A 14,660-nucleotide genomic window follows, 5' to 3' on the forward strand; every position below is an offset into this window, starting at 1 on the left:
ACCTAAAGGTAAAAATAGCCACACTAAAAGATGGGGGAAGTGGCTGCCATCACACAGGGTGCCAAGTCTTTCACAACCACCTCTCCTCACTTTTTTTTACATGATGTTGTGCTTGTTAGTACATGGGAAAAGTAACAGGAGTGGGAAGAATGAAAAAAGAGAGAAAGTTGAGAGAAGTTTTTTTAAAAACAGCCTTCCACACATCCACACATCTGGCCAATTCTTCAGTTTCACAAGACAGTTTGTAGGCTATACAAATAAAGTTGTTTACACCAGTACACAAGGAGGAGTTAAGAGATTGCTGCATCTTCATTCAAAGGTTTTCACTTGTTCCTCGCTGAAGAATAGTGTTTAAACTGGGTCTTCATTGGTACTGGGAAGTGGCATGATAGAAATCTGTGTATTATCACCCTTTAGTGCTGGTTTTGCATATCATGAATTAGTCAATGCCTGGACATGCTACGTGAGAACTGGCACCTTATAAATTCACTTCCAATTTAAGCACTGCTGAAGATGATAAATATATTGGTAATTTGTCTTCAATCACAAGAGGCTTTTAAGACTCTTTAGCTGTCTGTAACGATTACAGGCTGTCATTTGTCACCTCTGATTGGTTGCCAGTCTCTTACCTAATATGAGGCTGCCAGAGAAACGAGAGGAGATGAGAGGTTCTTCCTTTCTCTTTTTTTCATCCTTTTAGTTTAAGTTTTTTGGATATGTATGGCCTGTTAGTAGATGGTGCAGCCAGAAGGTTTAGCAGTAATTAATCCCCTCAGACCTTCTAGCAAATCATTTTACTGCTGATTTCCTGTGGTAGAACAGAACCCACCTTGTTTTGTGGTAAGAGCAAATCAGCAGATTTCCCTCCAAATTAGACCTGGTGGCACGGAGGCTGCCAGAGGCTTTTCATTTACTCAACAATGTTGGTGTTTGTTTATAGTGATTGTTAGTGTGGTTGGTTAACAGTCTGGAGGGTCACAGACTTTAGCTAGCAATAGTATCATATTTTTGGTAGAATTTGCCATGTTGTCATTATGAGAACACATTAAGAAATGTCTTTCATATTTTCAAAGCTGGTCTTTAGCCTAACAATGGTTTCCCCCCCAAAAAAACCAAAACATGTTTTTCTCAGTCATCTCTTTTCTCTTTCGTCCTCAGTTGGTCTCTGTCAGACATTCTGAGTCATGTCTAATAAACATAATTACTTTGTCTGTTTGTATTTGACTCATGTTTTTATCTCAGTGTTTTGTTGAACATTTTTCCTCTCCGTTCCCGCTGCTCTTCTCTCTACTCCAACTGCTCCTCATCAGCCCCCTCATGTCCTCACATCACCCCCACTTTCTTTCATTGTTAATCTTTTCCTGATTTTGTTTCCTCCTTCCTCTCCCCTCCCTCACTTCTGATTTATCTTCTTCTCTCTCTCCTGCCTCCTTTGACTCAATTCCTGACTTCCCAGTTTTTTTCCTTTGCTTGTCTCTTCCTTTCCCATCCTCCCTTCATCTCTTTCTCATCCTTCCCTTTCTCTTCTTGCCTCCTCCCCCTTTTCTTCTTTTCCACGTTTCTCTCTCCTTCTTAACTCTTCTATGTTTTCTCCTTTTCTTCCCCTCCACACCTCCTGTCCCTCCATCTGCCCTGCCTCCTTTCTTTCCTTCTTTGCTCTTCTCTTAATCTTACCTATCTTCCAAACACCTTTTTTCTACTTCTCTTTCTCCCCTCCTATTTTCCTCCCTCTCTTCTCCTCCCCTTTCTAATCACATCAGTGCCTCATTTGCTCACTGCCAGACCTCTCCTCTGATTTAAACACATGTTTATAATCTCTCCCTCACTGCTTACTTCCCTCCATCCTTCACCTCCTCCACCCTATGTTATTTTCCTGGTGGAATTTCTCAGAAATCACCGTTGTCACAGCAACCAGATAATGACTTTGAAAGTATTCAAAACAAGCTTTCACAGGAGCAAAAGGTGGAGGTTTCCAACCAGGTTTTAGACTGTTGTAAAATCCATCGTTCTTCCTACTCCTTCCTATATCACACCTGCAGCATCACAGAGTGCTATTTTTCTATTTTTGATTAACGATCAAAAAACAGAACACTTCAACATATAAAATGTTCCAGTATAGTTTCTTATTTTGTTTCTCTCCTCTCTGGACAGTTCTTATACAGTCTCTGTCAGAGTCAAAGATTAAAGCTGAATCCGTTGTTTGTTGGTCACTTGGGGGCACTGAAACTCCATGAGGGACACGTGTAGGATTGAGGCTGAAGCAGCGAGGGCTACTCAAAAACATGGCTGTGCAACATGCCAGTTCTATGGAAGAGGACCTAGGACTCATTCTAAGCTAATGGAAACACAACAAGTCTTAGTTTCAGGTAATCACAACATAATTCTGAATATTATATCCATTTCTACCAACAGATCCCCTGAAATCCTTCTCACTGATCTTTTAACTGTCCTTTTATCTCCGGTTTGGTCTCTAGCCAAAGAAAAATATCTGACTTTTTAGTTATATGCTGTGCAGCTAGCATACTGTGGATTTATTTAAGCTGAAAACAGCTGCCTGCTGTGGCTAAAAATTGGGTTGATAAATCCCTACAGTAATATACAGTAAATGTGCTGAAACAGCTGGTGGAAAAGGGTTCCTTTGACCTGCAGAGTTATCTGAAAGTCAGGTTTGCTACAAGCAAACACATTTCATATGACATTAGTCATTGTTGTTCACATAAAAACATTTCTTCCCCTCTGATTATGTATTGTACATTGGCAGTAAAGAATCATAAGAGGAGAAGTCCACTTGCCGAAAGGCAAAGAGACAAATTTCTGTACTAATAGGCACCACAATAGACCAGAATGTAATGCTTTCACAAGACAGGGTGGGTTTTGTGAGAAGGGTTTGGCTATTGCTTTTTCTCAACAGGAAAACCTCTCAGTAATATAAAACCACCTAATGCTGCTTTTCAATTTACTTTTTCTAACAGCATTGTGGGAAACGTATGACATCTGGGTGGTTTAACATAAGGATTTTAATGCATTTTGTTCCACTTGAACACATGTTAGATTACACAGGGTGTATGTTAATGCCACGTGCAGGCAGTCAAGGCAGTCACACATGCACACACAAACATGAAAGTGCTGTCTACATACTGAATACTGTCTACATGGAGAGCAGCCTGTACACAGGCTGATTACACACATGCAAATGTAACAAAAACACTTCATATTTACACTGCTTATACAAATATTATTGTGGAATTATAATGCTGTCACATCTTACTTTTGGATGTTTGTGTGCACAGGATTGTATACGCAGCACTGTGTGACATTTGTAACAGTGTACTGAGGACCCAAAGATAAATTGTTAATAAATCCAAAGTGTACATGCCTATTTTTCTTTTGTTGTTGTTTTCCCATATACTTTTGATTCCATGTCCCACTTGATTTTTTTCTTGCATACATATTTTCAGACTATTTTTTCTTTTGCATTTTCATCACATTAAGGCTATAACATTAAATGTGATGTATGAATGAATAAATAAACTAAGGTTCAGACTAACAAAGCACAAAAAAACCCAACTGAAAACAAGATGAGCCTTCAAATAAGAAGTAGACAATAACAATTCTCACTAAATCTTCATTGTGTTGTGGAAATATTTGAATGCTCCACCACAGAGACAAAACGCAGTGATAAGCAGCAACTGTCCATTCATTTAAAAAAGCAATATTTTATTTGTGTTATTTGTTTTAAATATTTGACCAGTGACAAACAGTTGACTCTTTTTTAAAAAAACTTTCTTTTGAGGCGACAAACAAAGGTAGCAGAACTAGAGTAAATCAGCTCACATTATATTTCCAAAATAGAAACAGAGCTACACTGCTCTATTTACACCAGTGCACTGCTGTACCATGCCAGTAAACTGCAGACCAAGGATCTAACTATCCCTCATTAAAAAAACCCACCAGTGTCTGCAGTCCATTGATGTAGAAATCCCTCATTTCAATGCTTTTGCTCACGTGTGTAGATCAATGTACAGCTGGCTATATTTAGCTCTGCTCGTGTATTGGATTTCCCTGGCAGGGAGCTAAAAATAGAGTGAGGGGCGAAGAAAGAGGGGGCGAGAGGGACCCCAAAGGAATAAGACAAACACAGAAGGATGAAAGGAGGAGGAGGATCTATATGGACCCTGCTTACCGTACTTGCTATGCAGCATTTATTTCACTGTTTTCCTCCCTGCTCAGTTTTTCCAGTTACATTTCTATTCTCTAGGTATATCAACATTACATCTTTACCGTAACTCTCTGTAACTGATGTTTTTATATGTAAACAAAAAAATCTTTTCTGTGTGACAGGGCTGTTAAACCCTCGAAGAAAAAATAAAGGACAGAGTTACATTTGTAGATCAGTGCCCATTTATCCCTTTAGCACCTTGGTGCCAAGGGAGTTTGGCACCAAGGTGGAGCTCTTAAAGGATGCCTCAGGCAGAAGTAGTAGGTTTCCTTGTCCACTGGGAGGTTTTTACAAGCTGCGCTAAGCAGAAGCTCGTGCTCAGAGCTACTGGTACTGCTGCTGCACAGATGCCCTGAGCCTGTCAGCCGAGCCAGTCACAGCCATTCAGCTTCATCTGAACATCAGGTTATTGAAATTCAGGAGAGGTGGTAGTCATCCTTACATCATGTCTTTGAGATGAAGTGTGTTACTGGCGCTAATGCAGTGGAAACAGATGTTCAGATTGGGCATACTAATAATTAATTATTTCAATTTTTCAGTTAATTTAGTCATTATTTTGTTCATTGAGTCTATTCAATGTCAGAAAATTGTTAAATGGTGGAAAATACCCACCACAATTTTCAAGAATCCAAGGAGACATATTCACATCACTTGTTTTGTTCAACCAAAAACCAAAACATGCTGAAGTTGCAATGACCTGAAACACTGACTTGAGAAGCTTCAGCCAGAAACTGAGATCATCACCTGATCATCATCAATTAATCATTTCAGCCATACTGGAGATCTCAGCAGGATTGCCTTAATCCTTGGATACTTTTCCTAATCTTTAGTATGGACAGTCAAAAGTATTTTCATAAACTGTGGTCCCAGAATACCTTTTGACAACCTATTAGTAACCTATTGTAAAAATATGAGCTGGCAATAGTAATGTTAATTTTAAAATATATAGAATGACACTAACCAGTAGTATATGTACAGTATTAGTTTGTTTTATGGTGGCATTATGTGACAACACTGTTTCACTGAGAAACATTGAGAAAAACAATGAGAATTCAAAAGCATTAAACTACATACAGCCTAAAATATCTCCCTCACACTTTACTAATCACAGGAACAATAAGTGTTATCTCATTCCTCAAACAGAGTCCTCACACCTTCCTGCACACAGGCACTGATGACGATTACACAGGTGAAGTGAATTAAAGTCTGTGATGGTTCAGTGTTAAAGGGGAAACACTGGAACTTGACCCATTTCTGTTCATCAGCTGTCATGACTGGTATGTGAGCCTTTATATGCAATGACAAATAAAAACATGTAGTTGTAGAAATAAGTAGTTGTGTGTTTCAAAAGCAACTGTGAAACATCTTTTTATTGTCCTGAAACTGTGAAAGGAAATTGGATGTGAATCAAGTGGAACTGTGAGAGGCTGAGGAACACTGGACTCCTTGCTGCACTGAATGGCCACACTTACCAATTATCTAGAAAACAGCAAGAACCAACCAACCAGGCAAACTCATGAGCCATCACACTGTGTTTTAGACACCAACTTTATCTTGAGAATCAGCGAGCAGTGATTTGTACATCTGCAGGTAGATAACCTCTTGAAGTTCAGGTTACAGCTGGGATAAATGTAGCTTCAAAGTCAAGGTTTTCTGGATGTCTGCGTCAAATGTTGGTGCTGTTTGAACTGCATTTCAGCAGGTTCCAACTACTCTCAAAATAAAGTCATTGAAGCACTCTTAGAACAGAGTTATATGTATGTTTATTTTCTTTTAAAAGGTCAAAAAGACAAACAAAGTACTCCAAAATAAATGGTAATATATAAAAAAATAAAAATGATCCATATACATGTTAACCATCAGGTCAGTTTGATGTTGTATCTCATTGTGAGTCAGTGTCTTGCCAGAAAATACTTCAAATGCTGACATTTAAGTGACTTTGCTCACTTTTTCTGATTTTATTGGGATTGGATCAATCCACATATTGATTATGAATAGCCATTTTAAGATTCCCCCTGAGCCAATTCAGTGTCCTCCTCTGAACTCTGCCCTTTCTATAATTATTGATTATCATTTTGCCTTTTAAAATAGACTTCTGCCTCTCTGAGGGGATATTAGTATTGATTCAGTTACATTTACTGTTGCTCTCAGTGAAACCCCTTTTCTTTTACTGTAAAACAGAAAGCTTGAGGAAAGTAATATGGAAGCATTTTACATTACTGGGGCCTTCAATCCAGTGCTGAAACAGAAAAGAAGAACTGGGAGGGATAAGTACTCTTGTTCTCAAGCAATCAATAAAGGAGTCAGTGCCCTTTCAGCAAACAATAGAACTCCACGGAAAGGTTTAATCGAAAGCAACTGGACTTAGTTATAGTCTAGAAGACGTTTCACCTCTCATCCAAGAGGCTTCATCAGTTCAGGTTTCTACCAACGACTGTCAACCTAACGACTGTCGTTGACACATGGAACACAAAAGAGCCATGACATCATCGGTCTGGTGAAAGCCCCTCACAGAGGTTAAATACTTGGGTTTCCACACCAAAAATCAGTTGGACCAGTCCCAGCCTGGTCAGCTGCGAACACAAACTGATGAAGCCTCTTGGATGAGAGGTGAAACGTCTTCTAGACTATAACTAAGTCCAGTTGCTTTCGATTAAACCTTTCCTTGGATAACTATGACCTGGATGAATGAGAATATTCACAGAATTGTCAAACAATAGAACATGTAGTATTTTGCATCAAGTGATATGCTGTCTTTGAATGTGACACACTGCACTATTTCCCTTGTAAGAATGAGCATCACTATTGTTTATTTCTGTCACATTTGTAGTGACAATATATTTGCCATCAAATTTTGTTTCAAATAAATCAAATAAACATCATTAATCTGCTTTCTGTTAATTTGCTCTTTTTGTGTAAAGCTCCTCTTATTTGCTCTGAAGTCTGTGATAACTGGAGGACAATTTTAATGCTCACGGTTGCAATGTAAATTGATTATGTTGAGTGACTTTTGTTGTAAAAAGCAAAGAAGTTCTCCCATCCAGTAACTCACAGCTGAATCCTAGAAAGAAAGAACATAATGACACCACTGTCTCTGATTTAAGTCCTCAGTTTTTGGTTGCAACAGGCTCTCTATTTCCAACACTACTTACAAACAGCAGGTTGGGTAATATATTTATATACCTTGTAATACCAGTGTGAAAATTTCTATTGATATACTTTGGATTTAGAGCAGCTGAGAAACAGTATAAGTGTGGCAAAGTCTGATGGATGCATCAGTAGTTATTTTTTCCCTGATCTGTGTGGCAGCAGAAGGCAATTTGACTGAGGACCAGTTGGCCTGACTCGGGAATAACCAGTTAAATAGGCCATGTGCTCCCTCGCTATTACTATGTTTGTGATTATGAGTCACACATTACTCCATAAATGGCAGGAGGTTCCTTAACCCTCTGCTGTTCTGGGCCTCATTAGAAGTGTTTTCACTTGGAAGCCAAGTTTCTCTCCATATTAAAATGTGTTTTTCACTGCGGTGAAGCAGAAAGTAACCACGATGTAGAAACTATACATGGTTTAAAACTGATGACTAGAATTTCTTGAAGGATATTGCTTCTTAATCAAGTAAAAAAAAACAACTTTATTTTCAAAGCATTTTAAAACTTCTGATCAATGTGCTGCACAAAGCGCACATTAAATGAAAAGGACAGTTATGTTAGCCTGACCGATCAGCAATCAGCTGACGGCAGGTAGCCCCACCCACTTTGCCCAGGTGTTTCTGGGAGCGAGGGAGAGACGTTGTTCTACGCTGCGTGTGGAGAGATGAAAACAAACACTCCTCTGTGTGTAGAGGATGTAAAACGAGCGAGAAGCAGAAGAAACTCGTGGATATACAGTTAAAATCAGCTAACCGCTGTAAGCACAGGTGTTGAAACTGAATGTTTATGCAGTGCTAGAATCTGTATTAGCCACGCTTGCTAGCTTTGGTGTCCCTGGATTTTCCTGGAGTGCGCGACGGTCGTTACGGCTCCAAGAGCGAGGTAATTCATTTATTTAGACTTGTTTTCATTCTTTCTAGATCTAGTTAACAGTAGAAGTTAACATTTCTGATGGGTCTTTCACTGTCACGAAGTTACTGAGATTCAGTTGGTCCTATCATATCTTTTGGTTGTGGAAACTTTGTGGCTTTACTGGACGCCGCCATTTTGTGGGTGTGTCCAGGCATTCATAGGTATTTTGCACCTTGAATTTAATTGTTGTTTGCACTTTCCTAATGTGAATGTGAATGTGAGGCTAATTTGTGCAGGATATTTTGTATGTGTAGCCAATTTATTGATGTTTATATTACGAAAGGTCAAAGGACATATGTGACAGATAATAGTCAGTATTGCATATCATTAAAGCTCTATTGAATGCACATTAGTACAAGATGTAAATTACAGCTAGAACAGACAGTAGATACAGCAATTTGAATACTCATTTTTTTTTTGTGTGGTTCTACATACATCCGTACACAACCCTTGTGGTACTCCAGAGTAGACTGTTGCAGATAAGAAAAATTACCATATCTATCAATGACTTGGCCATCAAAGCAAGAAAAAGTGAGCAAATATGTTAAAGGGACCTGAGCGTTTTGACTGAAGTTCTAATTCCCAGATTCTAAAAACACCTCCCAATCATTAGTCAAAGAAAATAAAACACCTTTAAAATACAAACAGACAAAACTTTCCATGCAGCCTGAGCTGTGCAGATAATAAAACCATCTTCCCACTAGCTCACACATTTTTTCAGCCCAGGATTAGAAGTTTATGGTTTTCCCCTGGAAACAGGACTAATGGAAGCAGATTGCTCGTCCTGTGACGCTGAGGAATGAGAGCCCACCTGAAGGGGACGACCTGATGGGGACGACCCATTTTGAGGCTGAACTGATCATTTTTTTCTGAAGGCAGATCGTATTGAAACGTGTGAGAATGTAGGTTAGTGGCTGCAAAGCGTCAACATGTACTGAAAAATGAGATTACCATTGACTCTGTACCCTATAGAGCCCACATGGCACGTGTCAGAACACATCAAGGTCTCGTTGCACTTGAAAGAATGATGATGTATAGACTCAGACATGTGCAATATGTTTAATTCAAAATGCTATAGATCTTGCATGATGGTTCACACACGAGTGTGTGTCATTGCAGAGTCTTCTAGCTGCATCCATGCTGTATTAGTCCTGCAGGAAATGTTTTTTGTAGATCTTAAATATGAGTGTAGAGGCAGAGCACCGTAATGGATGACTGTACATAGCTATATCTGTGCTTCAGTTGTCAAACGCTCACCCTTACATCTGTTCATTCTTTAAAGCCAGTTGTTTTCATCTCTAACACAAACCAAAGGCAATGAAGCTTATATTTGCAAATACTGGTCTATTTTCTGGATTGTCTGTTTGTGTATGTCTTTTTGTAGATAACCCAGTTCTAATGAGGCAAAAAGTCCAACCCAAGCTCGCAGCAGTTGAAATGTAATCTTAATTAATATCTTGTATGGCCCTTGTTTTTCTTTCTTCTTGGTTTCACTAGTCCCTTTAAATTAAATTAAATTTAGTGTTGGTCAGTGTGCTGCTGCTGTAACTAAGCAATTTCCTGTCAAGGATCGATAAAGTACTATTCTATTCTATTCTACTGATTTCGTATACATGGACACAAATTTGCCATTATATTTGTGACAGCGAGTATGACATTCAAACGTAGGTATTTTAGTTGTAATTATTTTTTGAATGAAGCAGTACATTCATTAATTGAAGCAGCAGTCCCACCTGTGGTTAGGTTTAGGCAACAAAAGCACTTTAGTTAAGGATCATAATACATCGTGGTTTTGGTTAAATTTAAAATCAGTGTCTCTGAAGTAATTGTGACCTTTTTCTGTGATAAACCAGATCACAATCTTTCCCTAACCATTATTTCACAAACTACTGTGAGACTGAATTGAAAATTTAATGTTTGACATCCTGGTTAAGGTTAGGGTTGGGCATCAATTGGTTATGGTTTGGTTCAAGCTGCCCACAGTGAATGGAAGTCAGTGCAATGTCCTAATAAGGATATCTGCGCAAATAGTGTGTGTGTGTGTGTGTGTTTGGTTAGTGTTGGCAGGTGGGATGAATTCCTTTGTTGCCCATGTATTTGCGCACAGACACATATGCAAAAATACACACAAACACACAGAGTGAGTCACAGGGCAACACAGCCTACTGTATCAGTCTGTGGGTCGCCAGGGGCTGATGGGGCCACTCAACCGTGAAAGAGGGTATGGAGGCATAACAGTCACACAGACAAACACACACACACACACACATGCACACAAACAATATCACATGCAAAAGCACTGGGAAACATAGGCACACATTTTTTACAAGAAAATATGTGACATTCTGTTCTCTCTCACTCTGTCTCCTGTGTGTTTGAAATTGTTAAGTTAAAATGCAATTGTTTTTGTGAAATCACTGATTTTGATTCAGTGGGTACACTTTGGCTCTTGGGTAGGGTTAGAGAAATATAATGGTATTGAGTAAACCTTAAAATAGTTAAAGAGACTGGCTGTGTTCACTTTTCCAATAATTAAGTACTGAGAAAGTGTTTTAGTAGGCTGAACCTGAATCCTGTGCTGTGTACATCCACTCGTTCACCCTGACCTGCTGTCAAGCTATTACATTTCTTTGACAACATATTTGTAAGTATGTTTGTAGTTATTTAACACATTGGGCTGTCCAGTCTGATTTGTCTGAAGCACTTTAACTGGAAATTCTCCAGATCTGCTGTCACCAGTCACCTGAGTCTGAGCGCTACATGGTTTTCATGTACAGAAAACCAAACCCATCAATCTCTGAACCACAGCTCTGATTGTGTAGTCCGATTCACTGAACTGAAACACATCATAACAGATCCCCATTTTTTTTTCTTTTTTACAGTTGATCACATTTTACTGTCCAGTGAACCAGTAGTGCCTTTGTGAATACCTCAGACTCTTGTGCTGTAGATTCTTTTCACACCTCCATAGATTTATTTGATTCTGTCAGTAACTATCATGAGAATAACGTCATCATCTCTCATAAAGAGAGATAAACCCTAGAGGCATGTTGAGATATTTTGATTATTAATTAGTGTAATAATGCTAATTTTGTGGTACCTTTTAATCAATCATGATGTTAAATTCAGTAACCAACAAACTAACAATTATTTCTTCATGCTGGAGTTCAACTTATCATGTGGTAACAAACACATTAGAGATGTAATTTATTATATTCATTTTACTGACAAATTACATTACACATTTTTTGTCATCATTATTATTATAACATCACAATGTGTCATATCACTTATCAAGAAATAGTTGTTATTGCCACATTATCCACACATTTATTTCTACTAAACAGTTTTTTGACTCATGCAGAGGAACATTTTCTGACGTTATGACAAGTTTTGACTCCAGTTGCTTCGTACAGAAACAAAACTGTTCCAAATCAAACCATGTGGGTTCCTTTCTTTGCTCTGGCTCTCTACGGGAGATTTATTCACTGCTGTCAGTCATTTTCCTGAGTTGTTATGTAGAAAGGATGAATGCAGACTCACTCTACAGATCCACGTTTGGGTGTTTTGTTCCTTAATGAGTTACACGATGCTAATTGTTGCTGTATGTTTGAATCAGTCATGCTGTCAGCCTGCATGATGTGTCCTCAATTCCAGCCAGCACGCTCTTATATGCCATGCTGACTCTGTGCATGTGTGCGTGCACGAGTGTCTTCCTCTCCCTCTAGCCTACATCACTGTAACCCCCCCCCCCCCCACACACACACACACACACCTCCCTATAGCCAAACTACAGTGAAGCCCATTCAAACGTTTCTCCGCAGTGCTGAAAGAGCAGAGTGAAGTAAAGAAGGAGAAGGGAGAAGGAGTGAGAGAGGGGGAGAAAAGAGAGGAGAAGGGAGATACGGAGAAACAGGAGTAAGAGGGAGAGAGAGAGTGTGTGTGTGTGTGGCGAGAGCAGGAGGGAGGAAGAGAGACACAGCGAGAGAGAGAGAGATAAGAGGAAAACTGCAAATTTAGTGTCCAGGCTTCCCAGTACGCACAGATATCTCGTCGGCTGCACCGTCCGAGCAGCTCTCCGCTCTGCAGGGTGAGTAAAGCTTCTGTTGCCTTATTTTTAACTGCGCCTCATTCCACCCATGGTTCCATCATCTTTTCACCTCACTCTAACCTCCCTCCTCTCACATCTGTTTTAAGGCAACTCACACTATTGGAGCTCGTTGAGGCGAGCTCCGCTTCTCTGGTTGCGCACGTCAGGACTTGTGTTTCGGCTGCAGGGATGAGAAATGATGCTCATGCATGTGACTGTGTGTTGACATGAAATTTTAGCTACCCTCGTCCTCCTAAAAAAAAAGCCAGGGATGTTGTGTAAGAGAGGAGCGTCAAGTCTTCCTCCTCACCTTCCTCCTCGGGTTGAGGGGAGAGGAGATGTGCGCTGTTTTGTTGACAGCCGCTGATGAGTGTGTCTGCACGGCTGTTTCCTCGCCTGTTAGCAGAGGAATGTACTGTACAATGATTAGTGTGGCGCATTTGGAAGGAGCGCCCCGTTAACACAGCACAGTCAGAGTACAGTCTGGAGAACGGCACAGAAAAGCCGCTTCGCTCCCAGCGGCGCGTGGAGGTAGAGCGAGGGAGGGAGGGTGGGGAGGGGGTGAGGCAACGTGTGCGAGGATGATGTGATTGTGCCACTACAGTGTGTGTGTGTGTGTGGTCAGAGAGAAAGAGGAAGAGGTAGGGAGGAGAAACCAGGATCGAGGCAGACGTGTGAGGGAGAGAGTTTGTGCACGTGCATGTATGTGCGTGCGCGCGCGCGCTGTAAAAACTCTTGGCTCCTTCTTGGGGAACCCATCCTGTGATACTGTTCCAGCAGACTGCAGCACTTCTTATTAGGTCCATCTCTCTCTCTCCCTGTGTGTGTGTCCCTCCCTACATACATGAACATAATGTGTGTGTACTGTAGTGAAGGAAAAGGGATGAACAGCAGGCAGGAGTGAGAGACAAAGGGGGACATCATGTTTTTCCAGCTGTTTCCACTCTGCATTCTGGTAATTAAAGTGAATATACTACTTTTGTTAAAGACAGGAAATCTGCAGAGGTATTCCTCCTGAAAGGAAAAAAATCAGTGCAGCACATGCGGATAGAACAATTGTGTATTCTGCAATATCAAGTCTATCATAATTTCACACAGTCATTAAATCTCTGGTGATTTTACCTTTATCTAGTTAGTGAAAGCCTCTGCATTTACTGTTCTAATGCTGCATTCATGTAATGCTGGATGGAAAATTTCCATGGTTACTAATTGGAAGAGTTAAAGCCATCAGACACTAAAGATGGGAATTGTGAGTGTTACGAGCAATAAGCGTTTGCTGTGGTGCAGTAACCAGATTAGCATTAAATACGGTGCAGATGCCTTGAGTGTTGGACTTAAGCTGACTGAGGAATCCATGTTTGTTTGCTTTTTAAACATTTGTTGATATATTAGAGCTTTTACAAAAATGCAGGATGCATGTACAGTTTTGATGACTGTGTGAGTGCAGTAGTCAAGGTATGTACTGGTATCTTTTGTCTTGTTGGAGTTAATCCACTGAGATTGGCAAATTTAAAACTAGGCTAACTAAGAAAAGGACCTTGCTTTGTGGCCTTGGATGAAGGTGCTTGCAGTCAGTAGTGAGTTTGACTCTTTCATGTGTTTGGTGTTTAGCAGCAACATCATTTGGTTTGAGAGAACCAGGATAGGTGACATGAACAGTAAACAGTGTTGATAGATGATCTCTTAATAATGGTTCCCACCATGGCTACATGCACTTTCCCGTAAAGATTGATATCAAAAAAGCACTTGCTTACCCAAATTAAACTTCATCTATCAACATCAGGGATTTCATACTTCATACTGTTGCAGTTGGCAGCAGTCCTCTGACAAGACAACAGGAGATGAATCTATTCGAGAAGAGCAAACACAATTTTTCTTTTTGTTAAAGAAAAACAAGAAAAACTCTTGTTGTCCTGCTCTCCATTAGTACTGTGACGTTTTCCTGCCACACAATGGTTGACTGTGCAATGCACACAAGCACTTTTAGTGAAATATGTTATATCATAAACTAAGGCAGAATTATGCATGGACAGGTTTACAGAAAGTGAGTTTACCTGTTTACCTGACACATGCTTACACTGTAGTAGAATATGACCTGAATTTAAGCATAAGGACCTCTTGAAAATATAAGAGGGATATTAGTGAGGTATGGCAAGACAAAATCTACTGTACAGTGGAGGTAAGAAGGTCAGGTATAATATACAGCCATTTAACAGCAGCAATATTTATTACACAGTGGTTGTATAAAATGTGAAGTATCATCATCGTCAGTTAGCGTTCTGCTGTC

At 39.8% G+C, this 14,660-nt stretch overlaps 1 protein-coding gene across 2 annotated transcripts in view; it reads left to right on the forward strand.

Annotated features, from left to right (window-relative positions):
* Positions 1-8,003: 8,003 nt before the first annotated feature.
* The window catches only part of cacng7a (calcium channel, voltage-dependent, gamma subunit 7a), a 35,314-nt gene continuing 28,657 nt past the window's right edge, over positions 8,004-14,660 (forward strand). Inside the window, exon 1 of one of the 2 annotated variants that reach the window (XM_051068919.1) lies at positions 8,004-8,253. The gene's annotated coding sequence lies outside the window, so the exon portion shown is untranslated. Of the gene's footprint in view, positions 8,254-12,114; positions 12,374-14,660 lie in introns of those variants that run through there. The other variant, XM_018682123.2, reaches the window with a different exon arrangement.

Source organism: Lates calcarifer, linkage group LG3 (assembly GCF_001640805.2).
Source record: "Lates calcarifer isolate ASB-BC8 linkage group LG3, TLL_Latcal_v3, whole genome shotgun sequence".
Lineage (NCBI taxonomy): Eukaryota > Metazoa > Chordata > Actinopteri > Centropomidae > Lates > Lates calcarifer.